This window comes from Cavia porcellus, unplaced genomic scaffold (genome assembly GCF_034190915.1).
Source record: "Cavia porcellus strain 051 isolate PalLab524CR breed Dunkin Hartley unplaced genomic scaffold, mCavPor4.1 scaffold_15, whole genome shotgun sequence".
NCBI lineage: Eukaryota > Metazoa > Chordata > Mammalia > Rodentia > Caviidae > Cavia > Cavia porcellus.
Window position 1 is genome coordinate 57,566,364 of NW_026947498.1, and position 15,186 is coordinate 57,581,549.

Consider the following 15,186-nt stretch of genomic DNA (forward strand, 5'->3'; position numbering starts at 1 on the left):
AAGTAGCTTAATCGGAAATACTTCCAGGGTCCCAGCCTGGTTGCTAAACTGGTCTCCCAACATGCCTAAAATATGGGTGGTCTCATCTTGGCCTAAAATCCCAAGTTTTTAGTCATGAGGTTTGGAAGAGAATAAATGGTTGTCATTTCTGGATGCCAAATTCTGATGACCTATCTCTATATTTGATTTTTAAAATTCCTTACCTCTGGGAAGATTTCCTTTCTATATGTTTTAGCCATACATTTGAGGAAAGATTTTTACATATAAAATTTTTAGCTGTTCTGCATACTTAAAATATTGCTGGAGGTATAAAAACCTTTAGACTATAGCCTGTGTTTCCCCCTCATTAACTCATTCATCTATACGCATGTTACCTTAGAAAAACTTCTTTTTTTGATCGAAACTCAGGACCGCCTGCTTACAAGGCAGGTGCTTATGCCACTGGGCTAAATCCCCCACCCCTAGAAAAACTCCTTGAGGAGAAAGTGAAGTGATACACATTAAGGAGACTGAAGTTTCCCACTGAAAGAGGCTCTGGATACAATGAAAGTGTCATATTTGGATAGAAGAAGAGAACAGATTGAGTGTCAGGAGGAATTTCATGTCGGTTGGCACTGGGATGCACACTAAGGACTGTCGGACACCTTCGGAGATTTTCGGGGAGGTCACAAGGCACAGCCTGGGGCTCTGTGTCTGAAGCCCTGGTGCCTTCTGCTTTTGCACTGTTCCCTTGCCCGGCTTCCCACTCAGCAGTTTGGCTCTACCACACTCTTCTGCTGGGGTATTCTTAGCTTGGTGTTGATCATAGATTGAATCTCTTGAACATTGCTTTAAATAAATCCCTCCTTGAAACTGCTACTATTGGATGTTGTGTCCACAACTGATAACCTGGATAATGTAAAAGGTAATTTTGAATATGAAAACAGAGCTACAAATAACCTGGAGGTAATAAAGTAGGAGGCAAATGCAAATCTTGTGCAACTGAAATGAAACTGTATGTATTGAAAGGCGGAAGGACCTGAACACTCAAATATCAGAGATACCATTGTGTTCACACACTGGCGAGCAATGAGATGACAATCATGACTTTTAGGGAAAGTCAGTCCTGTCACATAACACAATCTGGGTCATAAAAAGGTTACTTGCAAAGGTCAACGAGGAGATGATTCCAACTGCAGAAGTCCGAGCCCTGGAGAATTTTGCCTGTGGTAACAGTGACAGCAGTGACAGGAGCGTTCCACAGATCTGAGAAATACGGAATGAAAAATGATAAACAGCTAGAAGCTGAGCAGAACTGAGGAGTCCAACGTGGAAGAGAGTAGTGTATTCTAATGTGGCAAAGAAACTTTCTTTTATTTCTGATTCAGTCTCAAAAGCTACAATACAAGAGCCCATTCAAAGCAGAATCAGGTAGATTCCAAGACACAAGTTCTTAATGGCTCCCCTTTCTTTTTCCTCCCAAGCTGACAGAGTTGGGAATCTGATTTTCTCAGAACATTGCTTTGTGCCTGAGCACCAACAATGGGGCTGCCAGTTTTCATTTTTGTCCTTGATTTGGAGCAGGCTCCCTTGCCATTTTGCATAGTCACACTACCACGGAGTATTTAGGAAAGTATTTGTGACAGCTGAGCCCACTGACGGTCTTTAAACTGCCTTTCTACCATCGCACTGATGAGGGATTCAGAGATGGCAAATGGTCGCTGTTACTCACAAACACAGAGATCAAATAAGGAAAACTCATTTTGAGAGATTCAGGGTCAAAAACTGAAGAGGTTTCACCTTCACTGCTCTCCATGCTTCATATATTTCAGGAGCTAGTCTTTTTGACAACATAATCCAGGTTAGTGGTAAGCTCAGCATTTTGTTTTGCTTTCTTCATTATGAAGATATCAGTGCATTTTCTAAATGAATGGTCCCCCCCAAAATTACCTTTTGGAATGGCAAAGTCTCTTACATAGGAGGCAGAATAGCCTGCCCACTGTGTTATAGTGCCTTTCTGCATCCTAGACTGACTGCTTTTTCAGAAGACATAATGAACTTATGAAATACATGCTTTCAGGGGCAGAAGTATAAACTGTGGCCGTGTAGTTATGAAGGAAACAGGCAAGAAGTGAGATGAGGAAAATGTCTTCAACATATCAACTCACTTTGCTTTTGTTAAGACATTGTGCAAGAACTGCTTTAAAGGAACCACTGTATCTTAACTCACTTCTTCAAGGCAGTTTGGCAGGTTCCATAAATACGGAAAGCAAGGAAATACATTTCTTTTTAGAACAAGAAGGCCTAGAGCTTGATGATAGGGCCCCACAATTTAAAAACTTGTTCAATGTAAAAACAGAAAAATGAATCTTGGATTGAAATCAGTCTTTGGTTCTACTCTAATTATAACGGTTATCATTTATCAGACACTCGCTGGGTGAGACACTGAATTAAGTACTTTCCATGTATAGTCTGAGTTGAACACCATATTTCAGAAGAGTACTGTTCTCACTTGTGTTTTGACAATGGGAAAGATGAGAGTTAGGGAAGCTGAGATGCTTCCCCATATTTTCACCCATCATTAGGTGCTGATGCTGGTGTGTTAGAAGTCCAGCATGTCGAAGTCCAGAGCTGGACATCTTCAGAACTGCTTGCCCAGACCACTTTGAGCCCCAGTGGTCTGTAAAATAAGAAAATTGTCCTTTATAGTTCCAAAGTCGAGATTCCATTCAATTCTCTGTTCTGGAAAATGGAGTGTGAAGAGTCGATGCATTTCAAAAGATTAGGGGTAGGAAGTCCTTGGCCTTGAGGAAAATCAGCATTAGAGCACAGATTAATTCCTATGCAGAGAGGATCCAGCAAAAACAACTGAGTAGGTAAGTCCTAGAAGAACCTTATGAAATACTACATGTTGATATGCCTTGAAAATAGATTGGTAATAGAGTTTTGGGGAAATGACTCATGAGAGAGACATTACTACAATAGGTGGTTTCTTATCTCTCCTTAATAATTCAATACTCAAAAGATAGAGCACAAAGCTGTGCAGAAACACAAGAGATTACATTTTGAGAGCTTTGCAGGTAATCTCCTTTAGTTCTGGGATCTTCAGCTTTTTAAAATATTTTCTTCTTATTTAGAAGTGCATTGTTAAACATACCTTCTCTCCACGGAAACTGAGTTGAAAGCAAACAAACAAACAAACAAACAACAACAAAAAAAAAAACAACTGTGAAAGCCGGTAAGGTAGGAAATTTATGACATCAAGGTCCCAGCACATACTTGATTAACTTCTATATCATTTAAAGTCATGTACGTGTTGATGAACTGCTGTTGGTAGGTATTCTATTTAAATTATTTTCTGCCTTCTCCTTTTCACCTTATTTTACTTTCCTTTTGATTACTTACCGTGTAACTATCCAGTGGTGGGTGCTACTAACAGTCAACTTGATCATCGATTCTTTCTAGTTCTCTTTCATCTTGTGAGAATGAAATAAAGTTGGCTTCTTCAATGTGAAATATTTCTATTTCAAATTTATTATGTCAATGTTTTATTTAAAAAACATTCAGGCACCAATGCTGTTCTTAGGGATGGCTAGTTACATAAAGAGTAATTACAATTTAGCCAGTGTGAAAGATTGTTTAGAAAGAGATGACCTCTGTGTTCTGCAGCTCAGTACCCAACCAGCTGCTGTGGTACATGAAAAAATCTTAGTTCATTAAGATCAAAGGAGCTAGTCGCTTGTTCACAGCACAGATTTCTGCAGCTGAAAAAGTATTTACAGCAATTAACAACTTTTAAAGGCCCTCTGCCTGAATTGTTAACCTTCAAATAAGCTGTCTCTGGGGAAATCATTGACGCTACAACCACTTGTCCCAAAATTCATCTGCCTGATCTTTATTGAACTTGATGTGCAAACATTTAAATGATAATTGAAACACTAATTAAATGCTGTGTCTGGGCAGTAGAGTCAGGAATTCAGAGAGAAAGCCCAACTTAGTGTGGACAGTATTGGGAACTGAGTGTTCCCAGTTCTCAGCCTATAGGATTTAGAACATATTTGGGTTGCTGTGAAGTTTTTTGATGTATGCAAATCATGTATGGTATGCCATCAGTAACCCGGGATACACAGCTAGTCACTCTCAACCTGTCAGCAAAATGAGATAGCATCCATTCTACAGATGAAATATCCATGACTTAATTTGATCATGAGTTTTGATTCAGGGTACAAAGGATAAATGAAATCCTATCAGGCTGTGGGTTAGACACTCTTTCTTTTATCTAGTGTATACTTTCTATGAATTTCATTTTGGATGCATTGGTTGTGTGCAACTATGTGTTCTTTTCATTCAATAACAATGCAGTGGTTCTCAACCCTAATTACACATTAAGATAAATTAGGAAATACACATGTTAGGGCTGCCTTTGATCTCAACTCAGGATCTCCAGTTTTAAAGTAACTCTGCAGGTGATTTTAATGTGCAGTCAGATTAAGAACCTAATGAATACAGGCTCTGTCAGGGCAAGGACTATGTCCATTTCATTCACCCTTGTATTTCTAGAACATAAAATAGAGTTTGACATTTAATAGGTATCCAATAAATATTTCTGAATGACTTGTGCTTATAAAAATCTTGCATCCTCTCTGGCTTAGATCCCAAGGTAAATTAGAGAGGCAGGCGGTGTACTCCTCCTCCTAGTCTATGGATGAGACTGGGCATGTTCAGGTGATACAAGTATAGATCTCCTCTTATTCTGCGGTTGCTTCCTGACACCAAAAACCAACAATCCTGGAACAAGTCCTGGGAACTTGACAGCCTTCCAAGCTTCTGTCTTTCTCCCAATCCCCACCAGATGTACTCCCTGCCTGTGAGTCCTGGGACTGGCTCTGTGCTTCATTTTCTAATTACGGTTCAGTTTCCTGCTGGCACTGGCACTCCGCCCTGTATCTAACCCTTCATAGGGCATGTTCCCCAGCTGGTGGAGTGCTGGCTACAGACTCTTCTCAGTTCTCAACCCCTTTCAGGGATTACCTCAGTGAAAGAGAATTGTCTCATGCAAGTCGCTCCCTCTGGGGGCAGCCCATAGCTAAAGACTGGTATGACAGTATAACGATTCATACTTTGTCCAGCTCAGACAACTCCCTTGGGCTATCTTAGTTCCAGAGCCCCTGTGGAGTGAGCAGAAACCTTGGTTGGGACCGCATCACAGCTCAGCTGTTTATCTACCAGCCCATCCTCCTTCCCCTTCCTCCACAGGTGTTGAACTCAAGGACACTTCTTAACCTTCTTCACTCTGATCTCTGTAAGAGCATCCACCAAGCACACAGTGATGATGTCGACAGTTACTTGATCTGTACTGTCCTATGGTTACTCAGCTTAGCCTAGACTCCTTATACCACTGTCTACATGTGCAGACCCCAGAACAATAATGAAAAAAAAAATGAAAAAAAAACAGCATGCCAGACCTTGTCAAGCTTTTGATGGATCAGGAATATGAGCATTAAACATATAAACATATAATTTTGAATCATGATTTTAGCCAATTAGAAAAATAAAGCAAAGAAAGAGAGTGATAAGGATAATGTGGAGCAGTGGTGTGCTGGAGACAGCATCCAAAAACTGGTAATTACATCTAGGAAAATTTTTTAAGTCACTTGTTTAACAAAGCCATTATTAATAGTTCAATTATATAAATGTAAAGTCAAATCATGTTAGAAATAAAGGTAATGAACACTCATTGCTTCTTTATTTAACCACATGTTGCTCTTTTACCTGCTTTTCTGGTTATTGACATCTGTTACCCTGTGTAGTAAAATACTGTGTAAGGGTGTGTTACCACACACCTCTTCCCAAAGGGCACCAGTGAGTTTTAACTATACTTGTTCAGTTGCAAGCCACAAGTTGGCTGTAGATACAAGAATATGACAAAAGTCAAAAAATTAACCTGTGAGAATTAATTGGCTATAAATAATCTAGTATGACAAATAATGTATGTTATGATTATTTGTAAACTGTGAAATATACATCTTATGAGTATAATTTATAATAAATATATGTACATATATGCATGTGTTCATTTTCCCCCCAGACTTGACTATAGGTATTTACATCACATCACTCTATAGGGGGCTTTGTTTTCAATATGATTTTATTAAAAAATGTGTAACAATTGAGGTGACAATCACCTAATTGAAATCATGGAACCTGTATTTATTATTCTTCATGAGAAAATACACTGTCTCCAATATTTTGTGTTCTCATTTCTTATTCTTGGATGATAGTCTCTAGATAATTTTGAAGTGCTTCACCTATAGGGATGGTTTATATTTCTCAACCTCTATTGACTTCTTTTACAATTTTAAGGATTTCTATTAGGTCTCAGCTCAAGGTTTTGGCTTTCCCAGTAATACAGACTCAGTGCACTTGTCTCATGGATATTTACATGTTGATAGCACTTATTATGTTTAATTATTTTTTAAAAATATATTTAGTTATCCTTATTTAAATAGTCATCATAGGTATTTTTTGTAAAGATTTAATCTGTCAATTTCTCCTCTTCTGAGAGTGTGGATACTTGGGCATTGAAATAACATTTTTCTCAGTCATAGCTTCTAGATTCTGAAGTTGTAAAAGTATAGTAATAATTTTAAAAAGATACAAAACCGGGGGGCTGGGGATTTAGCTCAGCTGCATAAGCACCTGCCTTGCAAGCAGGCAGTCGTGAGTTCGATCCCCGGTACTGATAAAAAAGAAAAAGTCAAAAAAAAAAAAAAAAAGATACAAAACTGGGGATTGCAAGATACCTATGAGGAAATTTTAAAGCTTCAGTTTTCTTCTCTGCATAGAAAAAATTTAATTTGACAAGCCTCTTGATTATTTTTTTATTTAAAAGGAAAAAGAGAAAAAACAAAACAAAACAGTGTAAGGGTACAAGTAATACAGAACTACAAAAAAAATTAAGAAATCACCAGTTAATAGATTACACATTATCATCTTAGAGATAGTTGCTCAAGTCACAGGATCAAAGCATACAAAGTGGACATTCAAACAGTGAGACTACAAACAGTTGTGTTCAATGATCCAACCAAAAACATTAATATGGTCATCAATTTAACACCCCTAAACACACTTGCAGTTGTATCCTTTAGAGCACTTTTCTCTCCTCTCTTATTTACAACAAAATTTACACATTTTAGGTATTATTACTCCATAGTTCTTATTACTTTTTTTTTGTAAGAGAATAAAGTCAAATATGACAAAACAAAGCTGTCAGTCAAAACCAAGGATAGACATAGCACATGATGTAAAAACAGAACACAAGTTTATCAACAATGGTTACCATAATGTCTCTTGCTTCCTTAAAAAGAATTGCCTATATCATTAGGTATAATAAAATTGAACAAAACAGTACAGAACAAGACCAATAAAACCTAAACATTGGAAACATTACAGGACTTCCAAAGAAGATAATAGTCAAACCAGAATGGGCATCATAGTGAATATTATTGCCTTCAAAGTAGTTGCCTATGCCCTCAAATTTGATACTATCATACAGAATGGAACAGAGTCTAATCAGTCAAAAGAAGTTAGTGGGAGTATTACAGGACTTCAAATCAAGTTAATAGGAAATCAAAAAGTTACTATAATATATCCTGCTAATTTTTCAAATTTTCCCCTTAGTTAAAAAAATAATAAAAAATAACTAAATAATTTTTTATGAATATGGGAGAGATTGAGATAAAAGAGGACATAACAACATTACAATGCACATCAAAGCCTGACTGTTTCAGCAACCTGGTGCTTTACCACCAAATAACCGGACTTAATAGTAGTTACCATAGTGTCTTTTTCCTTGAAATATTTGAATATAATTTCATATACTATAGCATCAAACATATCAAGTCAGTGTAAAACCATTCAAGTGGATGAAAGCATTGTAGGGTATTTAGAACCAGCTAAAAGAAAACGAACAATAGTTTCTATATTATCTCTTTGCCTATAACAATTTTTGTTTATACTATCACATATAATAAAATCCAGCAAGACACATCATGATAAAACCGATGGAAACAGAAGAGTCATAGTTTGGTGGGGCTTCAAAACAAGATGATAGTAAATCAGCACTAGCTATTATGATGACTTGTTTTTTTCAAAATAGCTGTTCATTTCATCACAGGCCATAATATCAAGCAGCCCACAATAAAGCCATTCCAATTAGTAAGTGAAAACTTTATAAGGCTTCAAGACCACATAATGGGGAATCATGATTACCACATACTTTTATATATTTGAATCATTTCTTATATTAGGGAAAATATTCGGTATTCACACATGCGAGATTGATTTATTTCACTTACGAGTATGGTCTCAAGCTGCGTGCGTTTATTTATAAATGTCTCAACGTGATCCTTCTTTATAACTGAGTAGTACTTCATTGTATAGAAATATCACAACTTTTTTATCCATTCCTCGGTTGATGGACACTTGGGTTGTTTCCAAGATCTGGCTATTACAAATTGTGCTGCTATAAACATAGGTGCACATATATCACTGTGGTATGATGCTTTCAGTTCTTCTGGGAATATGCCTAGAAGTGGAATAGCTGGAACAAATGGGACTTCCAATTCTAGCTTTTTGAGAAATCTCCAGACTGACCTCCACAAAGGTTGTACCAGTCTACACTCCCACCAACAGTGTAGGAGAGTTCCTTTTTCCCCACAGCCTCTCCAGCATTTGTTGTTGTTGGTTTTCTTGATCCTGGCCATTCTTTCAGGAGTGAGATGGAATCTCAGTGTGGTTTTCATTTGCATTTCTTTAATGACCAATGATGATGAACATTTTTTTCATGTATTTATTTGCCATTTGTATTTCTTCATCTGAGAAGTGCGTACTCATCTCAGATGCCCATTTTTGGATTGGATCTTTGAATTTTGGGGGTCTGAGTTTTTTTTAATTCTTTATCTGTTTTAGATAAAAGTCCCTTGTCTGAGGGTGAGTTCACAAAGATCTTTTCCCAGTTTGTGGGTTTTCTTTTTCACTATACTAGAGATTTCTTTTGACATGCAGAAACTTTTTAATAAGAGGTGTTCCCGGTTATTGATTCTGGGAAGTATTACCCGTGTGGTTTGAGCCCTGTTCATGAATTCTCTACCTACCCTATGTCTTCAAGGTTTCTACCCAACTTGTCTTCCAATAGATTTAGTGTTTCTGTTTTAATATTTAGATCTTTGATCCATTTAGATTTTAGTTTAGTACATGGTGATAGGCATGGGTCTAGTTTGAGTTTTTGACAAATGGAGAGCCAGTTTTTCCAACACCATTTATTAAAGAGACTGTCATTCTTCCAGTGAACCTGCTTGGCTCCTTTATCAAAGATAAGGTGGTTGAGTGTATTTGTAGCTGTGGTTGTATCTTCTAATCTATCCCATTGATCTTTGGCTCTGTTTTGATTCAAGTACCATGTTGATTTTACTACTGTTGCTTTGTAGTATAACTTCAAGTCAGGGATTGTGATGCCTCCTGCCTTGCCTTTGCTGCTTAGAATTGCCTTTGCTATTCTAGGTCTCTTCTGGTTCCAGATGAATTTTAGAAGTGATTTCTCTAGATCTACAAGGTATGTTGATGGTATTTTTATTGGGATTGCATTGAATCTGTATCACAGTTTTGGGAGTGGCCATTTTCACCATGTTTGTTCTTCCTATCCATGAGCAAGGGATGTCTTTCCATTTTCTGAGATCATCTTCAATTTCTTTTTTCAGTGTATTGTAATTTTCCCTGTATAGGGCTTTCATAAGAGTAATTCCTAAATATTTCAATTTTTTTTTGCTTGCTAGTGTAAAGAATGTGGCTTCTCTTATTTCTCTCTCTGTGTTTTTGTTGTTAGTGTATAGGAATGCTATTGATTTCTGAGTATTGATTTTGTATCCGGCTATATTACTGAATTTATTTATTATATCTAAGACTCTTTCAATGGAGTTTAGGGGTCTTCTATGTAGAGTATCATGTCATCTGCAAACAATGATAATTTAACTTCTTTTCCTATCTTTACCCCTTTTATTTCTCTCTATTGTCTAATTGCCCTGGCTAATACTTCCAGTACTATATTACAGAGGAGTGGTGATAAAGGACATCCGTGTCTGGTGCTGTTTTAAAGTAAAGGCTTTCAATTTTTGGCCATTTAGTATGATACTAGCTGTTGGTTTTTCATAGACAGCCTTTATTATATTGAGGTAAAGACCATCCATTCCAATTTTCTGTAAAGTTTTATCATGAATGAATGTTGGACCATATCGAAGGTTTTTCTGCATCTATAGAAATGATCATGTGATTCTTACTTTTGGCTCTATTGATATGGTGAATCACATTTATTGATTTATGTATGTTGAACCAACCCTGCATGCCTGGGATGAATCCCACTTGGTCAGGGTGTATAATCTTCTTGATGATTTGCTGCATCCTATTTGCCAATATTTTATTGAGGATTTTTGCATCTGTGTTCATTAGGGAGATTGGTCTATAGTTCTCTTTTTCAGTTGGGTCCTTCTTTGGTTTTGGTACTAGAGTAATATTTGCTTCCAGAAATGACTTAGGAAGCACTACTTCCCTTTCAATTTCATTGAATAGTTTGAGGAGTGTCAGCATTAGGTCTTCTTTGTATATCTTGTAGAATTCTGCAGTGAATCTGTCTGGGCCTGGGCTCTTCTTTGTAGGTAAGGACTTAATTACATTCTCAATTTCATTAATATAGATTGGGTTATTCAGCAGTTTTACATCCTCTTGATATAGCTTTGGTACTTCATATGTTTCTAGGAATCTGTCTATTTCTTCTGTGTTATCAAACCTTTGAGAGTAGAGGTTTTCAAAATAGGTGTTGATGATCTTCTGTATTTCTGTAGAGTCTGTATTGATTTCACCTTTTTCATTTCTTATTGCATGAATTTGAGCTTTTTCTTCCCTTTTTAAAATAAGGTTGCCTAGGGGCTTATCAATTTTATCTATTCTTTCAAAGAATCAACTCTTCGATTCGTTGATTCTTTGGATTGTTTTTTGTCTCTATTGCATTGATTTCTGCTCTGATTTTTATAATTTCCTCTCTTCTTTTGGCTTTGGGCTTGACTTGCTCTTATTTTTTAGCTGTTTGAGGTGTAGCATCAGGTTATTTATTTGTATTCATTCTGTTTTCCTGATGTGGGAACTCAGTGCAATAAATTTTCCTCTGAGGACGGCTTTCATTGCCTCCCACAGATTCCGGTAAGTTGTATCTGTATTTTCATTTTCTTGTAGGTATTGTTTAATTTCTTCTATAATTTCCTCTGTGACCCACTGATTACTCAAGAGTGTGTTATTCAGTTTCCATGTGTTTGTGGGATTTTTGCAGTATCCTTTATGATTAATTTCTAATTTCAAAGCGCTATGATCTGATAACATGCAAGGGATGATTTCAACTCTTTTACATTTGTTTAAATATGTTCTGTGAGCTAAAATATGGTCTATTTTAGATAATGACCCATGTACTGCTGAGAAGAATGTGTATTCTGATGTTGTTGGGTGGGACATTCTGTATATGTTTATCAAGTCCATTTGTTCACAGGTGTGATTCAGTTCTGTTATTTCTTTGCTCATTCTGTCCGGTTGATCTGTCCCTTGGTGTCAATGGTGTGTTAATGTCTCCTGTTACAATTGTGTTACTGATAATTTGATTTTTCATTTCTGTTAATAGTTGTTTTATATAACTGGGTGCTCTGGAGTTTGGTGCATATATATTTAAGATACTTATATCTTCTTTTTGAGTTTTCCCCTAACCAGTATGTAGTGACCCTCTTTGTCCTTTCTGATCATTGTTGGTTTAAAGTTCACATTGTCTGCAAACAGTATGGCTACTCCTGCTTTTTTTTGGATTCCTGTTGCATGAAGTATTGTTTTCCATCCTTTGACTTTCAGTCTGTGAGTATCCTTCTTGGTTAGATGGGTTTCCTGTAAACAGCATATGGTTGCATTTTGTTCCTTGATCCATTCTGCTAGTCTGTTTCTTTTGATTGGTGCATTGAGACCATTTACATTAATGGTTATAACTGTTATATGCTGGTTTATTGTTGGCATGTTATCTTTCTGCTGTTGCATCCTTTTCTGTTCTGTTTAATTATCTGCTTTGCTTAGTGGTTTTTTCCTTTGTGTATCTAAACTGTCTTTCAATATTTTTTGCAGAGTTGGCTTGGTGTTCATGAAGTTCTTCAGCTATTCTTTGTCATAGAAGTATCATATTTCACCATCGATTTTGAATGATAGTTTTTCAGGGTACATCAGTCTAGGTTGGAAATCATTTTGCTTTAGGATCTGGAATACTTCACTCCATGCTCTTCTTGACTTTATTTTTTGTGCTGAGAAGTCTGCTGTGATTCGGATAGGTTTTCCTTTATAAGTGATCTGTCTTTTCTCTCTGACAGCTTTTAATAATCTATTCTTGTGTTGGATTTCTGGGATGGTGATTATTATGTCTGGGTGTAGTTTTATTTTGGTTAAGACCATTTGGGGTTCTATAGGCTTCACTGAACCTGATATCTGTTTCTGATCTCATGCTTGGGAAATTTTCAGCTATTACTTCTCTAAATATCCTCTTGATGTCCTTTATGTTGTCCCCTTCTTTTTCATTAATCCCTATCAATCTTATGTTGTTTTTCTTTGCATCATCTTGCAGTTGTTGAATTGTTATTTCCTGATTCCTTGTTATTTTTAAAAGATCTTTCCTTTCCTGTTCACTGGCTGCAATCCTGTCCTCAAGGTCTGAAATTCTATCTTCACTTTTATTGAGGTGGTTTTTACAGCGTTCAGTGGAGTTTTTGATTTCCTGTATATCTCTGTGCATCTGCTTTATGTATTCTGTTTGTTTTTTATATTGCTCATGTAGGGACTCTATCTTTTTGTTTAGTTCCTCCAATTTTTTAACTGTGTTTTCTTTAGATATATTCAGAATCTCTTTCATTTCTTTTATCATTTCTTCTTTTACCTGGGAGATTATTTCGATTTTGAATTCCTTTAAAGCTTCCTGGAGTTCAGTAGCTATTGTGTCCGATATTTGAGGTGTATTGCATATATTTTCTTCTATATACATCACTCCTAGGGTTTCTTGAGATGGGCTGGAGGTTTGAGATTGTAATTTGGTCTTTTTTTTTGTCATTTCCCTATATTTCTGTGTTTCAAGTGTTGTTTGAAAGCCTCCTCAGGGTCTGTTGGAAATCCACCTCTGTGTTCGCAGCTCCTGGGATGCTGGCACCCAGTTCCCCCTGGCTGGTGGGCCTCTGGGACCAATGGTAGTCTTCTGCCTGCTTAGAACTCTGTAGTTCCAGATAGGCTGGGCTCCAGGAACAGTGTGCGCCCACCTGCTTGCTTGGAACTCCACAGTTCTCCCAGCGCAGCCAGAATGGGGAGGCAGATGTAGGCGCCTCAGACCTACTTAGCCACTTCTCTGCACCCGGAAGGCTAGAGGGTCCTGAACAGGCTGGGCTTGGGGCAGAGTGCACTGGGCACCTACCACAGGCCACGGGGTCTCTGGAACTGGTGATGCTCACCTGCTTGCTTAGAATTCCACAGTCCTCCAGACACACGATAAGGCAGATCAAGCCTATTGATTATTAAGACAAAAAGTTAACTTTAGCTAGCTTTAAAACCTTATAACATATAGCACGAACATTAATATTAATTGTAGTATCAACACAGAACTAGTGAAAATCAAATGAATAAATAAATGAGCATATTTTCTGAAAATACAAATTACCATAAACATATCAGGTATAGTTGTACAAACAGCTAGTTGGTTTGAGTACTAGGTACTTCTGGCATGTGATACTGAATATGTCTTCTGAAGGGATAATCTGAGTGGTTTGACAACTAGTTATTCCATTAAAAACAACTATGTCCTTGAAGTCCAGCTACATGCTTGCATTGACTTAAAATCTATTATGGTTTAATAGTTAAACTTAATTATGGTATGAGACATTCAAGTATACACATTAATCCTTTAATTTGCTAAATCATGCTGCTGTGTTGTTCTGTGACAGTTCTTGGTTTTTTAATCTTAGGATCTATGGTTGCTGAATTATGGAATTTTGCCAAACCCTTCACAGTGGCAGTAATGACCCAAACATGTCATGTTGTGGATAAAGTACTGTGCAACACAGTGATCACAGTTTGAGACCATCTTAAGCATTCCTCCCATTGGGTATGAGAAAATAATTTTTGTATAATTGATATTTCAAGAAGAGACCCCATTTCCCTTTATACAGACTGTATTGGTTGATTTGAAAAAAGATTAGAAAATATTGAGTAATAGAAACACAATCATCTGCTTTTTCATCAATCCAAGACATTTGATTGATGAATTTTTAGAATCTTGGCATGCATTTCTCCAGTCTTTATACATATTTTTACATAGCTGTGATACACTTTGCTATATGATTTTATACCTTACTCTCATGATTCATAACAAAAGCACTTTTTAAATCATTGTTTTTCAAGCATCCATTTACATGACAACATTGTGGGAATGTGTCATACTTTGTGACAAATTTTTTGTACATAATACCAAAGCTTATTTGAAAGAATAGATGCTGATTCTGATTTAGTAACCTAGAAGGAGTATATTCTTATTCCAATGACATTGACATTCCTGAGATTAAATAACATTTTTGAAAACACTCTCAAAACAATTTAGAAATTTAATGACATTACATGTGTATGTTTTTTAAACAAAAATATACCTTATTTTCCCCACTAGTGAAGAGTGACTTTTGTCTATTTCTAATAACCAAATCAACCTTGAAGAAAAAGCATCTATAAACACCGGTGACATTCAAACAAATGTTTCACAGGCTTTGATAGCAATTTCAAAGAGAACTTTGAATATGTTTTGTGAAATGGCTGTGAGTTACATAAATTATATTTTCTTACAGAATGACTACCTGGGGTAAAAATTAAGCTAATTTGTATGAGCCAATTTCATTGTGTCTTCTAAGCATCAGTTATTTTGTGTTATGGTTTCCCCTTATCTCAGAAAGCCCTTAAGAGCTGGTCATGCCCTTCAGTTTTACCAACCTCCCTCACTGCTCTGTTCCTCTTGTGAGTCCTTGAATGTTGAGGTTCCAGATGTCAGCACTTCTGCTCCAACACAACTCAAAAAGGTATCTTTGCTCCAATGTTAGAATTAGAGCATCT